Here is a 22734-nt window from a genome sequence, read left to right as displayed (position 1 = left end):
GCAAATTTGTTTACCTCACTTGTCGTATTTCTTTCCAGATCATTTATAAATATATTGAAAAGTAAGGGTCCCAGTACAGATCCCTGAGGCACTCCACTGCCCACTCCCTTCCACTGAGAAAATTGTCCATTTAATCCTACTCTCTGTTTCCTCTCTTTTAGCCAGCTTGCAATCCACGAAAGGACATTGCCACCTATCCCATGACTCTTTACTTTTCCTAGAAGCCTCTCATGCGGAACTTTGTCAAATGCCTTCTGAAAATCCAAGTACACTACATCTACTGGTTCACCTTTATCCACATGTTTATTAACTCCTTCAAAAAAGTGAAGCAGATTTGTGAGGCAAGACTTGCCTTGGGTAAAGCCATGCTGACTTTGTTCCATTAAATCATGTCTTTCTATATGTTCTGTGATTTTGATGTTTAGAACACTTTCCACTATTTTTCCTAGCACTGAAGTCACGCTAACCGGTCTGTAATTTCCCAGATCTCCCCTGGAGATCCGGGAAATTCAACAATGCCGCCTCACACAAGAGTCATTTCTACAATTATCACAGTCATTAGCGGGATTCTATGAAACACTTCAATCATCTTTCAGGATGCCTCATGATCCATCTGCCAGTTCCCCAGAACATAATACTCACGCTTCTAGGGAACAGTTGGTAGAACCGCCGGACTCCCCAATAACAAAACGAACGGTGTCACCAATTCAAAACCAAAATACACCTATTGATTCCCCATCGCCACAAAGCTCCCCATCATCTACTGGGTTTCCATCGGACCGACAGGAACAACCGCAGGAACCGTATTCCCCTCCAGAGAACCTCATGTACCCAAAATTTCTGGAGAAATTGGGTACCATAATACACCTAGAGGTTCAGAAGGAGACAGACCCTGGGTCTCCTAAAGATTTTCGATACTCCAGGAGAACCAACATCTTTACCACCGCATGATATTCTGCATACAGTCTTACAGAAATCGTGGGAAACACCTTACTCTTTGTCAGCGGTCTCAAGGAAAACAGATATCAAATTTCGTATGCGGAAAACATCACCTTCCTCTATGCCACAATTTCCACATGCTTCAATTGTGGTAGAGTCTGCGATGCAAAGATTCAAGAAATCAGTCGCACACCTCAAATCCACCAGGCAAGGATAACAGGTATCTAGATGAAATTGGCAGAAAAATGTATCACGATTCCATCTTGACTGCCTGTATTATGCACCATCATTTTTACATGGTACAATACCTATATGAATGCATACAAGCCATGAAAGGTATGTTTTCCTCGACGGCAGATCAAGTACCACAACCTCTTCACGACATGGAAGAGTGTTCTCGCCACCTTCTGAGGTCGATTATATGAGGCTTTCGAAACATCATCCAGAGCATCTGCAACAGCCATTGCAGCCCGAAGAATGGCCTGGTTACGTTCCAGTTCAATACGGGAAGACTTGCACGAAAAACTGGCGAACCTCCCATGTACAGGAGATAACCTGTTCGGAGAAAGATTTCAAGACACTGTGGGCAAATTAAAGGAGGAAGTTCTAGCAGTCCAATCCTTAACATCACAACCTCACTACGCGACCACACGTCATTATGTCGGATCCACTCGTCGACAATCATATGCCAGTAGACCTTACAGATCTTATTGGTCCTTTTGTACACAACTGTATCCATCTTACCAGCATTCTACGCCTCAACAGCATACCCCAAATCAACGTAGGGGCAAAGCACGTACTCAAAGGCAGCAGACACAACAACCGGCTGCTGCAGAAAATCAACGCCATCTTTTTAGTAACCCAGCCACCACCTGGCAGAATCCATTCTTTCCTGGCAGCCTGGGAAAGAATAACATCCGATCAATGGGTTTTAGAGAGTACGACAGGGGTACCAACTCCAATGTACCACGAAACCCATCTTACCTCGCCTTCCCACTCTAAACATTCAAAGCGTCCAACCACAACTGGGGGAGGAAATTGCTTTGCTTAGCAAACAGCAGGCCATTCGATGGATTTCCCTGAAAACGCAATAGGCAGGGTTTTATTCCCCATATTTCCTCATACCCAAAAGGTCGGGTGGCCTTCGTCCCATACTAGATCTGAGGGACTTGAACAAATGCCTCTCCAAAGAGAACTTCAAAATGGTATTGTTGAAATCAATCCTACCTCTGATTCAACCCAACGACTGGATGTGTTCCATCGATCTAAAGGATGCTTACACACATATTCCAATCCATCCATCCTCTTGGCAATACCTGTGCTTCCACTACAAGCATCACCACTGCCAGTACAAAGTTCTTCCCTTTGGACTATCGGCTGCACCCAGGGTTTTCACCAAATGCATGATTGTGGTGGTGGCGCACCTCAGACAACAGGGTATAATCATATTTCCATATCTGGATGATTGGCTAATAATCGCCTCGACTCCAGAAGTCTCGATCAATCACCTACAATGAGTGATACGGTGCCTACAGGAGCTGGGACTGGTGCTCAATTTCCAAAAATCATATCTACAGCCAACACAAACATTACAATTTATAGGAGCATGCCTGGATACCACTCGCAACCGGGCATACCTCCCAACCGAGAGAATAACTCAACTGCGTCACCTTCTCTGAGTGATTCAGTTCGTGAGCTTCGGCAAGACAAGTTCTTGTAGTCCTAGGCCACATGGCAGCAGCTATTTTCACAGTTCCCAACACCAGGCTTCACATGAGACGCCTGCAATGGGGACTAAAACGTCAATGGAAAAAAAACTCACAACCGTTGACACAGAAGGTATCATTGACTGCCCAGATGAGACAGGACATAACATGGTGGCTACTAGACTCCACCCTATCAAAAGGAGCATTATTCGGTTCCCCTCTGCACAACGCAGTCTTAACCACAGATGTGTCTTGCAAGGGATGGGGAGCACATCTCGAGATTTACGAAATGCAAGGGTTATGGACAATCTTGGAGCAAACCCTGCAGATAAATTTATTGGAGCTCAGAGCAATTCGAAATGCACTACAAGTGTTTCGAGATCACCTGAAAGGTCGCAGGGTCATGATATATACGGACAATCAAGTAGCGATGTTTACATCAACAAACAAGGAGGGTCAGGTTCATGGTCCCTTTGCAAGGAGACCCTACAAATATTCGAACATGCCCACAAAAATTGCATACATCTACAAGCAACTTACCTACCAGGAGTGGCAAATACAAGAGCGGACAGGCTAAGCCGCATCTTTCATCCTCACGAATGGGCACTCAATTCGGATGTAGCCCAAGACATCTTCATACAGTGGGGGAAACCTACGATAGATCTCTTTGCAACAGAGATCAACACTCAAGTTCCCAAATTCTGCTTGATAAGACCGAGCCAATTCAGGATCGCTCAGGATGCCTTCCTCATTCCATGGACGACAGGCCTCCTGTATGCCTTTCCTCCCATACCACTCATAAGGATAATTCAAAAGTGCATAGCAGACCAAGCTCAACTGATTCTCATAGCACCGGCTTGGCCGAGACAACCGTGGTACAGTTTCCTTCTCAGACTGTCCATCACGGACCCAATTCAATTACCGAATCACCCAGATCTTCTATACCAAGATCAAGGGAAGCTCCTACATCCACTACACTCATCTCTTCATTTGACAGCATGGAGATTGAAAGGCTCCTTCTAACAGAACAGGGAGTTTCCACTTCAGCACAGTTCATATTGTTACAATCCAGGAAAATCTCAACAAGGAAAAATTATAGCTATAAATGGAAACTCTATTCTACCTGGTGCATTTCCAAAGGTGTACCACCATTGGACTGCTCACCTGAGCTACTCATGGATTATCTTCATACACTTTACGCAGCTGGTCTTGCAACATCTTCCATTAGAGTTCATCTAAGCGCCTATCATAGACCAGTTAACAATATTCCTATCTCCAATCACCCCTTACTTTCTCGTTTCATTAAGGGATTAACTCACTTTCGTCCTCTGATCTCGAAGCCTCCAGTTTCATGGAACTTCAACATAGTTCTGGAACAGCTCATGCTTTCCCCGTTTGAACCCATGGACTCCACACACATTAAATACCTCACATGGAAGGTGTTATTCCTGGTTGCAGTAACATCAGCACGACAAGTCAGTGAATTACAAGCTTTGGTCCATTACCCTCCATATTTACAGTTTCATCACCAAAAGGTGGTTCTACGAACTCGCCCGTCATTCCTTCCAAAGATAGTTTCTCAGTTTCACCTCAATCAAACCATAGAACTACCCATCTTTTTCCCTAAACCTCATGCAAATGATAGGGAAAAATTACTGCATACATTAGATTGCAAAAGAAAAAACAAACTCAGACCATCGGGTCTCTCAAATCTTTGTATCATTCGACCCAAAGGCATCTGGACTACCAGTGGCTAAACGCACCATCTCCAGCTGGATAGCACAATGCATCGCATTCTGCTACAACAAACAGAAACTACAGCTACATTCTGTTCCTAACGCTCATCAAGTAAGAGCAGTGGCGGCTTCCTTGGCACATCTTAAAAATGTACAGCCCATAGACATTTGTAAGGCAGCTACATGGTCATAGCTCCATACCTTCACATCTCACTACTGCCTTGATCAACAAGCAGCCACTGATGCGAAGATAGGGCAAGCAGTTTTACAATCTCTATCCTCATGTTCACGGTGACTGCCACACTATTGATGATCATGTACAAACAAATATATATCATAAATAACGTGATCGGGAGCTTGGGACTCCCATGACAGCATGGCTAATTCAGCTCTGCTATCGACGGGAAAAAGCAAGTTTGCTTTTTCCCGTCGCCGTCTTTTTCGACTACACAGCTTAATCACAGAGGGGCGGATTTTAAAAGCCCTGCTCGCGTAAATCCGCCCGGATTTACGCGAGCAGGGCCTTGCGCGCCGGTGCGCCTATGTTCCATAGGCCTGCCGGCGCGCGCAGAGCCCCGGGACTCGCGTAAGTCCCGGGGTTTTCCGAGGGGGGTGTGTCGGGCGGGGCCGATCGGCGCGGCGTTTTGGGGGCGGGATGCGGCGTTTCAGGGGCATGGTTTCGGCCCGGGGCGGTCCAGGGGCGTGGCCGCACCCTACGGAACCGCCCCCGGGTTGCGTCTCGGCGCGCGGGGATTTACTTCTCCCTCCGGGAGGCGTAAATCCCCCGACAAAGGTGGGGGGGGGGTTTAGAGAGGGCCGGGGGGGTGGGTTAGGTAGAGGAAGGGAGGGGAAGGTGAGGGGAGGGCGAAAGAGAATTCCCTCCGAAGCTGCTCCGATTTCGGAGCGGCTTCGGAGGGAACGAAGGTAGCCTGCGCGGCTCGGCGCGCGCCGGCTACACGAAATCGGCAGCCTTGCGCGCGCGCCAATCCAGGATTTTAGCGGATATGCTCGGCTACGCGCGTATCTACTAAAATCCAGCATACTTTTGTTTGCGCCTGATGCGCCAACAAAAGTACGCGAAGGCGCACTTTTTTAAAATCTACCCCAGACTGAGGAGAATCTGTTACTTTCCTGCGCGGGAAAACACGTGCAGCCGCAGAGACCAAAAATCTAATCTCTGCTTTATGAAGCTCCGCCTCCCGGGCCTGATTGACAGATCCCATGACAGCATGGCTAATTCATCCTGCTTTTAACTTTTCTCTGTGTATTTTATACAGCATAGCATGCCCTATGATATCTGGATTTATAACCCGCCTTTCTAAATATGAAATTCATCCAAAGTGAGAAAAATCATTATAAAAGAAATGTGTTCTTTAATAGCAGCACTGGTTCATGTCCTAACTAAGCAGGATGTTCGTAAGGTGGTAAATAGAAAAATGTTTTCAGTATATAGATTAGAGCTGTGGCATTTGGCTCTTTGGAGGTGAGAGTGGAGGTGAATTATCTCTGTTTTAGGAAGAAGATGACAACATTGCACTTTCCATTGAATTTAGGACCCTAAGCTTAGTCATTTGTTAGTAGGACAGACTGGAGTAGATAGGAAGGTGGTCTGGTAATTTGTAGATGTTTTGTTTTTAATGGTTTAAAAAAAATTTTTTATGGCTGTATATTCTTTTTAAACATACTGTAACATTTTGTTTTATTATAATCTGTGAACTGCTCTGGTCAAATCTGGTATCTGTTGAGCGATATAAAATAATGAATGAATAAATAAATGGCAACCACGCAGACTTGCGATGAAAAGAATGACTAACTTACGCTGGATGAACCCAGTGGTAAGGAGTCTTAATAACATACTCAAAGGGGTACATAAAAAAAAAAAAGCGCGAGCGCACCAGGCGCAAACAAAAATATGCCATATATCAATAGATACGTGCGTAGCCGTTAAAATCCGGGGTCGGTGTGCGCAAAGCTGCCCAAAATCGGCAGCCTGCGCGTGCCGAGCCATGCAGCTTGCCTCCGTTCCTTCCACCCACCCTTCCCCCTACCTTTGTTGCACAAGTTACGGCTGCCGGCGCGCCATGGTCCGGTCCAGGGGCTGGTCTGGAGGCCGCGGCCATGCCCCCCCCCCCCCCAGGAAAGCCCCGGGACTTACATGCGTCCCGGGGCTTTGCGCGCACTGGCAGCCTATGCAAGATAGGCTCAGCAAGCACAGGGGGTTTTGGGGTAGGTTTTCGGGGGTTACGTGCGTAACACTTTGAAAATCTACCCCAAAGCTTTCATGGCCAAAATTATTCAGAGAGACAAACATTTGGGGATTGTGGTAGAAAAGATAGCTCAGATGGTTGAGAGAGTGTGTGAGAATTCTTCTGCCTAGCCCTAGATGAAGTGGAGACTCTTGTGGCCAACCCTGAAGGTGCACTTATGTCTGCGAGTGCTAAGATAGAAAAATTGGAGCATGCACAAACATCAACTGTTTCAAAGTTTGACGATCTAGAACATCACTCTAAGCGGAATAATATAAGAATAGTCTGTCTCTATAAAAAGTCAGAGATCCTGTTTCATTCATGGCACACAGGCTACCTAGTTTTCTCAGCCTTCCTTGTAAACAAGATGTTATCAAAATGGACCGAGCCCATTGCAAATTGAGGTCGGTCCTGGCAAATAGGCGATGACTGCATGCAATATAAGTGCAGCTGCACAATTTCACGGACAAACAATTTTAAATGTCTCATTCTGTGAGCACCCTGTCCTTTCAAGGAAATAAAATCACCTGATGTGCAAAAACAGCAGGCATTCAAGACAGTAGAAAGAACATTTCAAAAACTTGGAGTTAAGTATGCCATGCTTTATCCAGCAAAACAGAGTGAGAGTTAAAAATAAGACCATGGCTGTGCTCTACAGTTATCAAAGCTGAGAAGCTATTGGAAGGTATGCAGTGACATACATCTCAGAGCAGACTCAGAATAGAAATAAAGCTGAAGTTAACAAAGTTGTGGTGCACGGTTCCTGGCTGGAGCAGCACAGAAAACCATTCTGTTTACAACATAAATTACGGACTGTAAAGATGGGGAATTTTGTTAACATTCAAAGTTGTGGAAGTTTTGTTTGGGTTATATACTTCTGTATGGGTTGTGTTTTTTTTTTAATTTTTCATTGCCTCATTTTGCTGCATTTGCTCATATTTATAGTAGTGCTCCAGCATGGCTCAAAAGCACACAGCCGAGAAGGGGCGTCTTTAGCAACACGTTAGGTACTTTTCCTGAACAACTTACTTGCTTGCAGTGCATGTTTTTGAGTGGAGCTATGAAGTAACAAAGAGCATTGCAAGGACAGAAATGAGCACTTCATATGAGGGTTGCCATCAGTCGTCTTAGGGGGTAGAAATGAATCAGCTCATGTATGCTTTGCTAGACGTCATGCTGCATAAAGTACTGTTTGTTCTGAGTATGGTACACTGCACCAAAGTTCTTGGGCTCCAGTTGGGTAAAAGACTTTGTCCCAGCTTGCAGTCCCTATTTCTTTGCCATAGAGTATTATTGGAGCTAATAAATAAAGCAATGAACTTGATTCCATTAATAAACATGTAGATAACGGTGAATCAGATTGTAGTGAATTTGGATTTTCATAAGGCATTTGATAAAGTCCCTCATGAGAGGCTTCTAAGAAAACTAAAAAGTCATGGGATAGGAGGCAATGTCTTTTTGTGGTCTGCAAACTGTTTAAAAGACAGGAAACAGAGTAGGATTAAATGGTCAGTTTTCTCAGTGGAAGAAAGTGAATAGTAGAGTGCTTCAGGGATCTATACTTGGACCAGTGATTTTTAATATATTTATAAATGATCTGGAAAGGGGTATGACGAGTGAGGCGATCAGATTTGCAAATGACACACAATTATTCAGAGTAGTTAAATCACAAGCGGATTGTGATAAATTGCAGGAGGACCTTGCAAGACTGGAAGTCTGGGCATCCATATGGCAGATGAAATATAATCTGGACAAGTACAAGGTGATGCATATAGGGCCAAATAACCCATGCTGTAGCAACACAATGTTAGGTTCCATATTAGTCGTCATCACCCAGAAAGAAGATCTGGGCGTCAGTTGGTTATATTGAAATCGTCGACTCCGTGTGCTGTTGTAGTTAAAAAAAAAAGCAAACAGAATATTAGGAATTATTAGGAAGGGAATGGCAAATAAAATGGAGAATGTGATAATGCCTCTGTATCACTGCATGGTTAGACCGCACCTAGAATACAGTGTGCAATTCTGGTCGCCACATTTCCAAAAAAAAAAAATATAGTTGCGCTGGAAAAAGACAAGAGAATTGCGACCAAAACGATAAAGGGCATGGAATGGCTCTCCTATGAGGAAAGGCTAAAGAGGTTAGGAATATTCAGCTTGGAGAAGAGACAGTTGAAGGGTGATATAATAAAAGATCTACAAAATCATGAAAGGACTTGAACGGGTAAATATGAAATAGTTATTTACTCTTTCAGATAATACAAGGACTTGAGGGCATTCCATGAAGTTAGCAAGTTACATTTAAAATAAATCTGAGAAAATTCTCACTTGATGCACAATTAAGCTCTGGAATTCGTTGTCTAAGGATGTGGTTAAGGCAGTTAGTGTAGCTGGGTTTAAAAAAGGTTTGGATAAGTTCCTGGAGGAAAAGTCCATAAATTGCTATTACTCAATAGGGAAAAGCCACTGCTTGTTGCCGCCATTAGTAACATGGGATCTGTTTAATGTTTGGTTACTTGCATATACTTGTGAGTTGGATTGGCCACTGTTGGAAACAGGATACTGGACTTGATGGACCCTTGGTCTGACCCAGTATGGCATATTTTATGTTCTTAAGACATATAAATATAGTATAACAATGGGGGGAACTCTCAGATCTGATGGTGACCTGCAAAAATTCAGAGAGAAAACAGTTTTCTCACAGGACAAGCAGGATGGTAGTCCTCACATATGGGTGACATCATAGGATGGAGCCCAATCATGGAACACTTTTGTCAAAGTTTCTAGAACTTTGACTGGCACTTACTGGGCATGCCCAGCATGGCACTATACCTGCAGCCAGCAGGGGTCCCCCTTCAATCTTCTTTTTTCCGTGCAGCAGTAGCCACACGGGTTAAGGAGTTCCACAGAGATTCCTGACAGGAATTTTCCTCACGGAATTACTAAAAACATTCATACCCCACAGGGGTCTCTCTTTCGAATTTTTGATTCCGCGGTACTCCGGTACGTTTTCTACCCGTTTTCGGTTGATTCCTGTCTAGTTTGGCCCTCGCGGCCTACTGGCCATCGACCACACCGCGGCTCAATTTTTCGAAGGCCATGGAGTCGGGGTTCCGTCGGTGCCCGGACTGTATTCGCACCATGTCCATAACAGACCCTCTCAAAGTCTGTTTAATGTGTCTTGGGTGCGAGCATGTTGTCCTGAATTGCACCAAATGTGCCTTAATGACACCAAAAGTTTGCAAGGCCAGAATGGAGAAAATGGAATTTCTCTTTCGTTCTCAAACTCCGACGCCATCCATTGTATCGTCTGAACCAGCACTGTCCACTTCGCTCCAGTATCGGCCACCGGCCGGTGACCATCTGGCGTAGACTACTTCTCGGCCTTTGACTACCTCTACTCCCCCTCAAGACCGAGGGGATCGCAGAGAGAAACATCGCCATCGACATCTGAAGACTTGGACCATCGAGGAAGGAAAATCATCGACCTCGCCATCGTTCGAGCCACCATCGAAGAGACCCTGTCCAGAAAAGGCATTGACCGTTTCTGAGACCGGGTCACCGGTCATGGAGAGTTTGATTAGAGGCATGGTATAACTTGTTACCGAGGATCCCACAACTCCTTTTCAGGGGTGATGAGTCAGATGAACTGAACGAAATAGGTGTAAACCTGGAAGAGGTAGTAGGCCAGGTTGACAAACTAAAGAGTAGCAAATCACCTGGTCCGGATGGTATGCATCCTAGGGTACTGAAGGAACTCAAATGAAATTTCTGATCTATTAGTTAAAATTTGTAACCTATCATTAAAATCATCCATTGTACTTGAAGACTGGAGGGTGGCCAATGTAACCCCAATATTTTAAAAAGGCTACAGGGGCGATCTGGGTAACTATAGACCAGTGAGCCTGACTTCAGTGCCGGGAAAAATAGTGGAAACTATTCTCAGGATCAAATCATAGAGCATATAGAAAGACTTGGTTTAATGGAACACAGTCAACATGTCAAGTCAAGTCTTGCCTAACAAATCTGCTTCATTTTTTTTGAAGGGGTTAATAAACGTGGATAAAGGTGAACTGGAAGATATAGTGTACTTGGATTTTCAGAAGGTGTTTGACAAAATCCCTCATGAGAGGCTTCTAAGAAAACTAAAAAGTCATGGGATAGGAGGCGATGTGCTTTCGTGGATTAAAAACTGGTTAAAAGACAGGAAACAGAGAGTAGGATTAAATGGTCAATTTTCTCAGTGGAAAAGGGTAAACAGTGGAGTGCCTCAGGGATCTGTACTTGGGCCGGTGCTTTTCAATATATTATATAAATCTTCTGGAAAGAAATACGACGAGTGAGGTTATCAAATTTGTGGATGATACAAAATTATTCAGAGTAGTTAAATCACAAGCGGATTGTGATACATTACAGGAGGACCTTGCAACACTGGAAGATTGGTCATCCATATGGCAGATGAAATTTAATGTGGGCAAGTGCAAGGTGTTGCATATAGGAAAAAATAACCCTTGCTGTAGTTACACGATGTTAGGTTCCATATTAGGAGCTACCACCCAGGAAAAAGATCTAGGCATCATAGTGGATAATACTTTGAAATCTTCGGTGCAGTGTGCTGCAGCAGTCAAAAAAGGAAACAGAATGTTAGGCATTATTAGGAAGGGAATGGTTAATAAAAGTGAAAATGTCATAATGCCTCTATATCGCCCCATGGTGAGACCGCACCTTGAATTCTGTGTACAATTCTGGTCGCTGCATCTCAAAAAAGATATAGTTGCGATGGAGAAGGTACAGAGAAGAGCAACCAAAATGATAAAGGGGATGGAACAGCTCTCTTATGAGGAAAGGCTGAAGAGGTTAGGGCTGTTCAGCTTGGAGAAGAGAGGGCTGAGGGGAGGATATGATAAAGGTCTTTAAGATCATGAGAGGTCTTGAACGAGTAGATGTGAATCGGTTATTTACATTTTTGAATAATAGGACTAGGGGGCATTCCATGAAGTTAGCAAGTAGCACATTTAAGACTAATCGGTGAAAATTCTTTTTCACTCAACACACAATAAAGCTCTGGAATTTGTTGCCAGAGGATGTGGTTAGTGTAGCTGGGGTGAAAAAAAAGGTTTGGATAAGTTCTTGGAGAAGTCCATTAACTATTGATCAAGTTTATTTAGGGAATAGCCACTGCTATTAATTGCATCAGTAGCATGGGATCTTCTTAGTGTTTGGGTAATTGCCAAGTTCTTATGGCCTGGTTTGTCCTCTGTTGGAAACAGGATCCTTGGCTTGATGGACCCTTGGTCTGACCCAGCATGGCAATTTCTTATGTTCTTATCATAAGCTTCTCAATGTTACACAGCTAAACTTAATCTCCCAGTTTTTTTCCTTCAACATAACTGAACAAAAGACTTGCGCATAAATCACATTGGCTCTTCAGTAATTAAACTAAGACAGTCTCTTTCTTGATAATTATAACATTTAGTAGTGATTTGTCCAGTCAGTCTGAGTCCTCCTCTGCTACCTTCTTCTCCGTAGCAGAGGCTGGAGAGAAGCTGTTGAGGACTGCCTGCTCCCCTCTGCCCTCCCCCCAGTGCTACTGCAGAAACATCTTATACACTGAAGCAGCTACCAAAAGAGGTATGGCTGACCACACCCAATGCCCATTCATCCCTGCTGCCTCTCAGCCAATGTCAGCAAGAAATTCTGGGGAATATAGTCCTAAACTAAAGTGATCTTGGTTTCTCAGCCCAATTATTCTCAGACAAGGAAAAAATGCTGCCTTTTTTTTTTTTTTAAGTCACAGTCCCTTTTCTATGCAGGAACTACTACCAAATCAACATATCTGCCCATACAAATGGTCCCCAACACAATCCACGGTCTTTCACCTCTTCAGGCTGTGAGGAGAACCATGGATAGACTTTCTTGTTATGGAGTAAAACAAAAAACTAAATTTATTGTGTTCCATTTGACCAGTGATCTACGCAAAGCTCCAGACTGCTTCCTGATTCCCTGGAATACAGGCTTCATGTATGTATGCTTTTCCTCCAATACAACTCATAGTGAAGACAATACAGAAATTCATATGGGTCTGAGCCAAGATGGTTCTAATCACTCCAGTATGGCCCAGTCAGCTGTGGTATGCCTGTTTTGTACAATTCTCCATCAAACCTCTTGTGAGACTGGAAGACAGTCCTGCTTTACTAACCCAAGAAGATGACTCTCTATTACACCTGACATTGCGAACTCTCAATCTGACAACATGAATGTTGAATGCTCAATCCTAGCACAATGAACTCTACCAGAACCAATTCAGAATGTCCTCTTCTCGTTGAGGAAGCCATCCACGCGATGGTTATTCTTTCAAGTGGAAACAGTACTCAAACTGGTGTACTTTGCACAACTTAAATCCATTCAGTTGCTAACCTCACCATTACTGTCTTATCTGGATTGGCAACTATATCAGGATATGTGCATCTTAGTGCCATTGTATAATGGAGTGTGAGCCATTCTGCTGTGGTGAGATTGGCTCAGCCCAGCTGGAGAACCAACTAGGTCCCCACCAACAGTAGGCAGACCCACTTGCACAGGAACAGGATCTAGGCTTCACTTATACCAACCCCTTCCCCCACAGGTTGAGCCCTTGGGTTCTTGATCCAGCAGGATTTAGGCGACAGTCCCGAAGAGAGTGGATAGGCAGAGTCAATAACAAGGCCAAGGTCAGGACAGGTGGACATCAGGCAGCATCTGGTATCCAGGCAAAGGTCAATCAGAGAGAGGGAAGCAAAGCAGGATGAAGCAGATCATCCTGCAGGCAAGGCTTGCAGGATGATCTGCAGCTGAGGCACCAGCTGGGAGCCACTCTGTCATCCCTGAGCACTGCTTCTCACCGCAGGACCTATCCTGTGGTATTCTGGGGTGTGTAGCTGGTTGCGGGCCTGGCCCACAGCCAGCCAGCCAGCCAAACATAACAGTACACCCCCTTCTAAGCCTTCTCCCCAGGCCTTAGGCTTATAGTGAGCTGGGGGGGGGGGTGGGGTTTGAAGTAGACTCCCTGGTATTCTCCTCATGGCCATACCCCTTCCAAAAGATGAGATGATATAATTTTCCTCTAATGCATCTGGAGTCTGAGATGGACTGCACCTCTTATTCGGACTGCATCTCTTATTCTGTCTACCTGTAAAACTGCATCAGTGGGTTTAGGTACAGGATGGGATAGCCAAGACAAGAGCAGAGGTTTTAGCAAGGAGACATTTATTTAAAAATGTTTTTATTCTGCTTATAACAATGGAGTGTACTAAGCGGATTACGTAAAAATAGTTCAGAATAATAAAAAATAAAATGCAATCACATACATCATTAACATATACAATAGAAAATAAAACAATAAAAAATTCTTAACTCCTATTCATGACATAATGCAAAAGCATTTAAAAACAGATACGCTTTTATTTGTTTCCTTAAGCTCCCAATGTGATTAATAGTATGTAGAGTTGCAGGCAAAGAATTCCACAAACTAGGCCCATTCACTGAAAAAGATCTGGCTCGTGTTTCCTGTAATCCTGCTGTCTTAAATGTGGGAATTACTAGTAAATTTTTATCAGCTGATCGCAGTGTACGACTGGGAATATAGGCTTCAAAAGATGAGCTAGATAAGATCGACCATCCAATTTTAAAACCTTGTATATGAGAATGAAAACCTTAAATTTGATCCTATATTTAACGGGGAGCTAGTGAAGCTTCTTAAATAAGGGGGTGACATGATCCCCTTGTTGAGCCCCCCCATCACAAGTCTAGCAGCAGAATTTTGTAATACTTGTAGAGCTTTCAATGAGACAGTAGGAAGTTCAACCAAAAGAGAATTACAATAGTCAACTGTAGACAGAATGAAGGCCTGAACCATGGATTGAAAATAATTTGTATCCAGAATATACTTTAAATGCCTTAACAGTTTAAGTTTAAAATAATCTGTTTTTAAAACCTATTACACTTCTTGAAGGTAAGTTTACTATAAAAAATGAAACCTAAATTACGGACAGCTCTCTTAAATTGCACTGTGATTCCCATAATAGGGGGCAAAATAATATTGTTTTTAGCCACCCAGTCTCAGTCACGTGAGAAACAAATAGCTTCAGTCTTCTGTAGATTCAGAATAAGAATTTTCTCTCATCCAGTTATTAATCAAGTCCATGTTCCTAGAAATGAGGTAATACCACCTTAATATTCCCATTTCAGTGGGAAAAATAGCGGAAGGTCGTCAGCATGCATTCTAAATGTGTTACCATGCACCTTCAATAAGGAACACAAAGGCCTTAAGTAAACATTAAGCAATGCTGCTGTAAGCACAGATCCTTGAGGAACCCCACAGGAAACATTAAACCAGTGGTTCTCAACCCTGTCCTGGGGACCCCCCCCAGCCAGTCGGGTTTTCAGGATATGCACATTTTCTCTCATGCATATTCATGGTGGATATCCTGAAAACCCGACTGGCTGGAGGGGGTCCCCAGGACAGGGTTGAGAACCACTGCATTAAACCAATCTGATTGATCCTCACCAAGAGATACTTTCTGTTTTCATACATCTAAATATGAATGAAACCAAGCCAAAACAATCCTTCCTATTCCCATTGATTTTAGTCTCTTCAATAGTGCTGAAGGTAAGTCAAGTAAGAGTGCAAATATCACTTCACCTTTGTCTAATTCCAGGAGAAGACAATCTAACACTGAACGGAGAAGAGTCTCCATACTATGCTTTTGTCTAAATCCACATTGAAACTGATGTAAAATCTGATTTGATGACAAGCCGAAGTGATAATCTGGGCACTAAGAAAATGTGTGTTGGCTTTCAGCACATATTTTTTAAGATTACTGTAATTTTTTTTAATCCTGATCTAGTAAGCTAATGAAATGCAAATGCTTGGGAGTTAAAATAAAAAAAAAAAATTAGCGTAAAATATGCATTGGGAACAGGTCCAATTCACATTTTAACAGGAAAGGGGTGGAGGCATCCCTGACAGGCGATAAGTGATGATGGCAGCAGCTGCTGTCACTTAGCTGGATAAGTACTGACTTATGTGGCAGCGGCTACCCACTGCTAGATAGCCAGATAAATCAGTATTTATCCAGCTATTACTTAGCTGGATACATATTTATCTGGCTTAGTAGTAGTGATCTGTGCCAGATAGATAAATCAGTAGGGATGTGAATCGTGTGCAAGATCATCTTAACGATCAAAATCGTCTGGCAGGAGAAGAAAATCATTTGGCACGATTTTTTAGTAAAAAAAATTGGTTTTTCCGATTAGCGCGCACTAACAGAAAATGATACATTTCCTAGCATGTAGCAGATGGACTAATTACAAATGGGTATAGTGTGCTCGTGCTAGCAGTTGGAGACGGATCTGACGTCAGCACGTAGTACATATACCCCTGCAGGAAGTGTAGGCGCTCAGTAATTTCCGTCTCCAAAGCAGTTTGGAGCTACCTTACGCTCGCTGAGCGTTTTTCCAAATTCTAACGACTAAATTCTTAGAAGAATCCTACCTGAAGACGAGCCCCGCACTCCTGCGGTGATACCCTCGGGTCCCTCCCCCAGTTGAGTTTCCCGAGGTGATTTCCGTGGTCCCTCGGAGGTAAGAGCCTCGGTCCGGTGCTGGATCGCGGCAGGGACCTAGCCCCCGAGTGAGAAGGGCGCGGCATAGAGGCAGCCTCGGTCCCAATCCGTTCGTGGTGAGGACTTGGCCCCCGAGCGAGACGAGTTCGGGCGCGGCTTAGAGGCAGCGGGTGCACTTCCTCGAGCTCGGCGGTGACGGTACTTACCCTCTCCCCCCGCAGCCCGAGACCGCCCAGGTCGCAGCCGGGAAGCACCAAAGATCAGGTAAGGCGAACATCTTGACTTTACTGGTCTCCGAAGAGCGAGGATTAGCGGGGTCTGCCTACGTGGCAGCCCGCCAAGGAGGTCGCCATTTTGCCTGCCTGCTCGCCGTCGCCATCTGCCCTGGTTCGCCGCCTCGATCAAGCGTTCAGACTAAGCACACAGGCATCGGGCGCGTATGTTAGTCGCCCGAAAGCAATTGGGCGCACGTTGATGGGCGCACGTTCATAGGCGCATATTGAAAGGCGCATACTTTCGGCTGAGAGCACCGGAGCGTACAGATAACGGACACGATGGAGCGTATGAGAGCCCATGCGTCCGCAGAGCCGGCACCTCCAGAATCAGGCATAAGAGCTCTAGGCCTCTGCTCAGCATGCCACCTCAGAGCCACACAGAGCGAGGACGCAGACTCCCTATGTGCCCAATGTGAGGAGGCCCTGGGAGTTCCAGGCCAGGGCCAGTCCCAGCCCAGATTAACTGCCAGTTCCTCAGGGAACACCCCGAACCTAGCAGGCCGTGGTGAGCAGCCGGGGAACCCTACAGACCTGGTGCCCCTACGGTTAGAACCTGCTTCGCTCTCCTGGGTGGAATTATTCAAGGGGATTCACGCCTTTGTCAGGATGCAGTCTGATCCCCGAACGGACCCATATGTACCGGAGGACCCTGCCCCTGGACCCTCAAGACCTAGGCACGGCCACCCGGAAGCCCCACTTATGGGGACTCAGATTACTCTGAGGAAGACGGCGAGCCCCCCGAGGAGGGAGAACTTCCCTCGGGGATAGAGCCGTATCGAACCATGAGACGCTTCTTTCTTAAGGAGGATCTTCCAGACCTGGTCTCTCAATGCCTGTCTGAGCTGGTTATCCTGGGCCCAGGCACCCCAGGGGAGCCTAGAATGAACCCCCTGCTAGAGGGCCTGCGTCAAACGGCTCACCATTTCCCCCTTCTACAAGTAGCACAGCAGCTAATCGATCTGGAGTGGAATGCGCCGGAGGCCTCATTCAAAGGGGGTCGGGCCTTGTCTAGCATGTACCCCCTGGACCCTGCAACCAAGGAGCTGCTGGCATGCCCCAAGGTAGACGCCATAGTTTGCGCAATTGTGAAGCGCACCACCATTCCAGTGGAGGGAGGGGCGGCCCTCAAGGATGCACATGACCAGCGCCTGGACGCCATTCTGAAACAAGCCTTTGAGGTGGCAGCCATGTCCCTACGAATAGCGACCTGCTGCACCGTGGTGACACGTTCCTGTTTATCACAAGCCAGGAACAACACCCCGGGAGAAGAAATGGAATCAGCTCTCTCGTTCCTCACTGACGCTGCCTCCGACCTAGTTCGCACGGCATCCAAGGGAGTGTCGTCCTCAGTGGCAGCCAGGAGACAGCTCTGGCTACGAAATTGGTCGGCCGACTCCTCCTCCAAGACGCGCCTTACAAGAATGCCCTTTAAGGGATCCCTCCTGTTCGGCAGTGACCTCGAGAAACTGGCTAACAAATGGGGCACCTCTCCATTACCCCGTCTACCAGAAGACAAGTCAAGGAGGAACCAGCGCCCTGGTCCTAGGCCATCCAGAGGTAGAAGCTCTCAACGCTTCAACCCCTACAGGACTCGCTACCAAGCGCCTCGTTCTCAGACCAGGAACCAGTCCTTTCGGACCAGGCACAACAAGAGGGGAACTGGCTCGGGTTCGAGTCCCGGCCGCACCCCACAATGAGGATCAGCCGACCCATCTGGGGGAAGAAGCCATAGGGGGCAGGCTAACCCTATTCTACCGCAGATGGGTTGAGATTACGTCGGACCAGTGGGTCCTCGCCATCATCCGAGAAGGGTATTACCTGGATTTCCTTCGTCTCCCCCCGGACAAGTTTGTGGAATCTCCTTGTCCACCCCTCAAGAGGGTGGCACTGGAAGCCACCTTGGGGAGGCTCCTGTCCCTAAAAGCCATAATCCCAGTGCCTGCATGGGAGATAAATTCTGGGCATTACTCCATTTATTTCATCGTACCCAAAAAGGGGGGCACCTTCAGACCTGTCCTGGACCTCAAGTCTGACAACCGGCACTTAAGGGTCCCTGGATTTTGCATGGAAACTGTGCAGTCAGTCCGAGGTGCAATACAGCCAGGGGAGTATCTCACATCCCTGGATCTGTCGGAGGCTTATTTGCATATCCCAATCCATCGGGATCCCCAGCACTACTTACGCTTCAAAGGTCCTGAAACAGCACTTTCAGTTCCGGGCTTTACCCTTCGGGTTAGCCACCGCGCCGCGGACCTTTACCAAGGTAATAGTAGTGGGAGCGGCGTCACTCAGGAAGGAAGGAATTCTCGTCATCCCTACCTAGACGATTGGCTGATCAGGGCAAAGTCACCGGAGGAGAGCCATCGGGCAACCAACAGAGTTATATCTCTTCTGGAAAGCCTAGGATGGGTAGTCACATAAACAAGAGTTCCCTACAGCCTTCGCAGTCGCTGGAATTACCTAGGAGTCAGATTCGACACCCAAGAAGACAAGATCAGCCTGACCTCCAAGAGGAAATCAAAACTCCGGAATCGTTTGCAGAATCTGCTGAGCTCCACCCAGCCCACAGCTTGGGATTACCTACAGGTCCTTGGCCTAATGGCCTCCACTCTGGAATGTGATACCATGGGCACAGGCTCATATGAGACCGTTACAGCGCGCCCTCCTATCTCAGTGGAGCCCGCGATTACAGAACTACACCGTGCATCTACCTCTACCGGCCAGAGTACGAAATCAGTTACGGTGGTGGCTGCAGCCTGGCCACACGAGCCGGGGGTCAAAAATGTCCCCCGCCCCCCCAAACTGGACCCTGCTCACTACCGATGCCAGCCTGAGTGGCTGGGGAGCACACTGCGAAGAGCTAACCGCCCAAGGGCGGTGGAACAGAGAAGAGTCAGGGTGGAACATCAACCGACTAGAGGCACAGGCAGTCAGGTTAGCCTGCCTGCGATTTGCCCACAGACTTCGAAACAGAGCAGTCCGAGTGATGTCGGACAATGCCACCATGGTGGCATACATCAACCGACAGGGCGGAACCAGAAGCCGACAGGTATCCTTAGAAATAGCCCCCCTGATGGCTTGGGCGGAAGCAAATCTCCAGGACATCTCCACCGTCCACATCGCCGGGAAAGAGAACACCATGGCAGACTTCCTCAGCAGAGAACGCCTAAACATGGGGGAATGGCAGTTGTCATCCACGGCCTTCCAGATGATTGTGGATCAGTGGGGGACTCCGGGCATGGACCTACTAGCGGACAGGTCCAACGCTCAAGTACACAGATACTTCAGTCGCCGGCGAGATCCTCTATCCCACGGGATTGACGCCCTGGTGCAGCCATGGCCTCAGGGGATCCTGCTATATGCCTTTCCCCCATGCCCCCTGCTGGGCACCATTATACACAAGATTCAGCGGCACAAAGGCCTAGTTCTTCTGGTGGCCCCGGACTGGCCAAGAAGATCCTGGTACACAGACATGAGAAGACTACTGGCAGGGGATCCTCTACCCCTGCCTCCTCACAGGGACCTGCTGCGACAAGGTCCCATCCTCCACGAGAATCCAGCTCAATTCTCTCTTACGGTCTGGCCATTGAGAGGGCTAAACTGAAGAAAAGGGGATACTCGGGGCCGGTAATAGATACACTTCTCCGAGCACGCAAGTTCTCCACATCACTAACTTTTATATAAGGATCTGGAGAGTATTTGAAGCCTGGTGCGAAACTCGCAGCACCAATCTGCATGCCGCTAAAATCCCCATCATTCTGGATTTCCTGCAAGATGGACTTCAGAAAGGTCTGTCCCTCAATTCAATCAAGGTTCAGGTGGCAGCGCTATCCTGCTACGGCCCCAGGAGTGACGGCAACAGCATTGCCACACACCCAGACGTTTCACGTTTCCTGAAAGGAGTCAAACACATTCGCCTGCCACTGAAGTGGCCAGTGCCCCTGTGGAACCTCAACCTAGTTTTGGAATTCCTAGCGGGACCCGACTTCAGACCTCTCAGAGGCCTGTCCATCCGTTTGTTAACTTTGAAGATGGTGTTCTTGCTGGCCGTATGCTCGGCATGTCGCATCTCAGAGCTACAGGCGCTGTCCTGCCGCGATCCGTTTCTCAGAATCACCCCAGGGGCTATCCATCTTCGCACGGTTCCTTCCTTCTTACCCAAGGTAGTCTCACACTTCCACCTCAACCAAACCATATCCTTGCCAACCATGGACGGTTTGAAGAAGTCGGAAGCAGGTCGAATACTGCGTCATCTCGACATCGGCAGGCTGCTGTCCAGATACCTGGATATGTCTGAAACAGTACGAAAGACGGACCACCTGTTCATCCTTCACAGTGGGAAGAGGCAAGGTGAAGCGGCCTCACGGGCGACTATTGCCCGCTGGATCAAAGAAGTTATCAAGGCGGCCTACGTAGAAGCGGGAAAACCACCATCTTTACGGGTCAAGGCTCACTCTACCAGAGCACAAGCGGCCTCCTGGGCAGAAACTAGGATGCTGTCGCCTGCGGAGATATGCAGAGCGGCAATGTGGTCCTCCATCCATACCTTCTCCAGATTCTACCGTCTGGACATCCAGGCCAGGGAGGACACAGCATTTGCAAGGGCAATCCTAAACAGACCTCGGGCAGCCTCCCACCCAGTCCGGGAGTAGCTTTTGTACATCCCATTTGTAATGAGTCCATCTGCTACACGCTAGGAAATGGAGAGATTACTTACCTGATAATCTCGTTTTCCTTAGTGTAGGCAGATGAACTCAGCATCCCGCCCGGCTGCCGATATATATAGGGATTCACCGTTTCAAGGTAAGCTATGTTTCCTTACATTGGGCATCCACCCTGCCGGGTGTCGACGCCTTTCGTTTGAGAACACTGGCGGTCTCCAGCTACTGTCAATCGGTCAGGTTAATCATGTTCAGTTAATTGATCGGTCAGTCACACATATATCCATAAAGCTTTTGCAAGGAAGATTACTGAGCGCCTGCACTTCCTGCAGGGATATAAGTACTACGTGCTGAAGTCAGATCCGTCTCCAACTGCTAGCACGAGCACACTATACCCATTTGTAATGAGTCCATCTGCCTACAATAAGGAAAACGAGATTATTAGGTAAGTAATCTCTCCAATTTGACACTTTTCAGGGCAGTTAAGGTCAGTTTAGGAATGAACACGTATTCCTATTGGCTGCCTTCTTATTTATTCATGTTACCAAGGTTCCCACTGACAATATATGGGGGATGGGAAATGGAAATGGTTGGTAGCTTGACAAAAAAAGTAATGTGATCAGTCAATGTGACTAGAACTTGTGCCCTATCCCTGATACCGGGGGTTTTGTGATCTTCCTGCACGCAGTGCCCTATCCCTGATACCGGGGGTGTTGTGATCTTCCTGCACGCAGTGCCCTATCCCGGTTACCGGGGGTTTTGTGATCTTCCTGCATGCAGTGCCCTATCCCTGATACCAGGGGTGTTGTGATCTTCCTGCACGCAGTGCCTTATCCCGGTTACCGGGGGTGTTGTGATCTTCCTGCACACATCCCGGTATCAGGGATAGGGCACTGCGTGCAGGAAGATCACAACACTCCCGGTATCAGGGATAGGGCACTGCATGCAGGAGGATCACAAAACCCCCGGTATCAGGGATAGGGCATTGCAAGGTAGAAGATCAAAGCTCTCGAGATCCTGCACAGGGCAGTGCAGAGAGGAAGATCACAACACTCCCGGTATCAGGGATAGGGCACAAGTTCTAGTCACATTGACTGATCACATTACTTTTTTTGTCAAGCTACCAACCATTTCCATTTCCCATCCCCCATATATTAAACCATCACGTCAGTGGGAACCTTGGTAACATGAATAAATAAGAGGGCAGCCAATAGGAATACATATTCATTCCTAAACTGACCTTAACTGACCTGAAAAGTGTCAAATTGTATCATTTTCTGTTAGTGCGCACTAACAATGGTTAGTGCGCGCTAACCAAAAAAACGATTTTTCACGATACAATAGAAATTCCCCCGATTTATCGCACTCTTTACCGATTAATGACGATTTAAACCTTATCGGGACGATAATCTAAATGTTGAAAAACGATTCACATCCCTATAAATCAGTACTTATCCGGGCAAGTAGTGGCAGCTGCTTCTTAGCTGGATAAGTACAGACTTACCTCGATAAGTCAGTACTTATCTGTGGGCATTTTAAAACTTTTAAAAAACATTTTTCCCTTTTTTTTTT

The 22734-nt window shown here is 46.5% G+C and overlaps 1 protein-coding gene across 1 annotated transcript in view; it reads left to right on the top strand.

Moving 5' to 3' along the window:
• ETV5 (ETS variant 5) overlaps positions 1 to 22734 on the top strand; it is a 168066-nt gene that overhangs the window by 88952 nt on the left and 56380 nt on the right. The gene's annotated exons all lie outside the window — the stretch shown is intronic.

This window comes from Rhinatrema bivittatum, chromosome 6, assembly GCF_901001135.1.
Source record: "Rhinatrema bivittatum chromosome 6, aRhiBiv1.1, whole genome shotgun sequence".
NCBI classification, from domain to species: Eukaryota; Metazoa; Chordata; class Amphibia; order Gymnophiona; family Rhinatrematidae; genus Rhinatrema; species Rhinatrema bivittatum.
Note: the sequence above shows the minus strand (reverse complement) of the source record. Positions and strands in the feature narration are given on the sequence as shown.